We start from the raw sequence: 2,358 nt of genomic DNA, 5'->3' as shown, positions 1-2,358 counted from the left end.
CACACACACACATATATACATATACACAGACACAGACAGACAGAGAGACAGAGAGACAGACACACACACACACACACACACACACACACACACAGATACATACACGTTTCACAAAAGCAATAAATACAGTCATTGCAAGAAACAAAAAAAGAAAACAAACATGGAGATGATTTGAATCGGTAGAAAAATTAGATTTTTCTGACATCATAACATAACATAACAAATAATTAAAAAATTAAACACAAAATGAAATCATAATAATGTGGTAGTGCTGTGATATTCTTCTGCTGTCTGACAGATTTTCCCTCCGTATTTTTTGACCAACGACAACCAATCGCTGTATCGCTGTATCGCTGTGTGTGCGTATGTGTGTGTGTGTGTGTGTGTGTGTGTGTGTGCGTGTGCAGGTTCAGAGGCCCACGCTGAGCTCTAGGGAGTCCTAACCTACATCCACTAATGGCGACGGCTGAACACTGAGTCCATGAAGTAGAGAGTATCATCGCGACTGTATTTGTCATTAAACCAAATCGATACCCTGCTTTTCAGATGGGAATATTTTATCTATGGGGGGGGGGGGAGAGGGGGGTGGGGTGGGGTGGGGGGGGTCAGAGGTTGCTAAATTACCTCCAGCATGTGGAAAATATGCCCTGATCAGTTTGGACCTCTTCTTCTCATAACCCTTCTGAGTGATGTCCCCTGCAAACAGATAGAGATAAATAGAGAGTGAAAGAGCCAGTGAGGGCTGTGTGGGCTGCTTTAATTTAATTTAATTATTTATTCACTAATGAAATAAGTTATAACACATATTGCTTAAAACTTTTTTTTTTAGTTTTTACTTAAAGGAAAAGCACACGGCCCTCAGTTTAAATCTCACGTCACACAGCCTCTCGTCTGTCTCTCCCAGTCTTTTAATGTCTCTGTCTAGACTGTTAATAAAGATTCAAAACAATGAGAAAACACAAATAAAAACAAGACAAAATAAACAATTGGGATGAATAACGATGACAATGAAGACATATGAATAAAAAGGAATAATGCAGATTGTTCAGTTCGGCTGTTGTTTTGTCTTCATCTCATCAAATGAAAAGAAGACGTATGACAGACATTGACAGACCTCGTCTGCTTTTTTATTCAAGAACGCGAACGCCTCATATTCCTCCATCTTTGGTGTCCTTTTGTAGTTCCCGTAACAGTGTAGTGCAGGGAAATATGCTCCGCCAAAAGCCATAACTGGAAATAACACTACTTTGAGTTTGAAGGATGAATCATGCAATGAATGACATGTTTGTTTGTGTTTTTGTGTCTTTACTTTCTATTAAAAAAAAATACCTCTTTGAAACATTTTATAGTGACTTTCAAAGACTCTTTTACATTTATTTATCCACCCGTTTTGCACTTTTGCTTAAGGACTGCATCCAATTTTATTGTACATGTGCAATGACAATAAAGACTATTTGATTCTCTATTCCATGCCAACCCATGATGGCTGTGCATACTGTATATTGGAGTTGACAACAAAACCCTACAGAGGAAGAGATGACTTTTAAATAATGTGGACGGATGGACCGGGAGGTCAGTGTGGAGGGGCAGCCATTTAAAAGCTCATTATAATCCCTGAGGGATTTTTCCCGCTGCCTAAGTGACCATTGATGTCCCCCTCTCTCCACACCACCACCACCTGTCAATCACAGCACCCCAGGGCCCTCGCAGCGGGGCTAATGGGAGCTGATACCTCCTTGTTTGTTCCCATTAGAAGCTGCTAAACTGCCTCGCACCACTGTTCTAATCATCGATCCGTATTCGATTGCCACGGATAGCTTTAGGGTCGCCGACAACAACAGGGAGCCGAATCAAACCCGACGGTTAGAGAAACCCAGCAACAGAAGAGCGGCCACGTGAACGTGCTGGTGTGATCATGTGCTTTGAACTAGGCGGCGGACAGATGTGCATTTTACCACACTATGAGAGAGACAGCATTCTCCTTAAAATAACACAACAGGTCCGCTTGTTTTAGAACGACGTCTTTGTGTTTTATGACACAAACGCTAGCGTCAAAGGACAAGACCGGAGATGCCATGTAAAGACCAAAACTAACAATATGTTACGTGGTCTGTCGCCTTGATGAGACTTTAAAAAACTAAAACGTTTCAGTAATTTCCCAAAACAGCTGTTTACTGAAGCTTTATATCATACAAATGGGAGGAAATAGTGCATTTGTTGGGGACTATTTTCAGCAGCGGATGAATCCACACTTGGTGCTCTAGTGAGTGTTGGTGGCAACAGGACGGTGTGTGTGTGTGTGTGTGTGTGTGTGTGTGTGTGTGTGTGTGTGTGTGTGTGTGTGTGTGTGTGTGTGTG

At 41.7% G+C, this 2,358-nt stretch overlaps 1 protein-coding gene across 1 annotated transcript in view; it reads left to right on the top strand.

The window, feature by feature from the left end:
- Positions 1–2,358, top strand: part of LOC117938277 (disco-interacting protein 2 homolog C-like) — a gene marked incomplete at its 5' end in the record, with an annotated part of 67,270 nt that overhangs the window by 13,351 nt on the left and 51,561 nt on the right.

Source organism: Etheostoma cragini, chromosome 22 (assembly GCF_013103735.1).
Source record: "Etheostoma cragini isolate CJK2018 chromosome 22, CSU_Ecrag_1.0, whole genome shotgun sequence".
Taxonomy (NCBI): domain Eukaryota; kingdom Metazoa; phylum Chordata; class Actinopteri; order Perciformes; family Percidae; genus Etheostoma; species Etheostoma cragini.
Note: the sequence above shows the minus strand (reverse complement) of the source record. Positions and strands in the feature narration are given on the sequence as shown.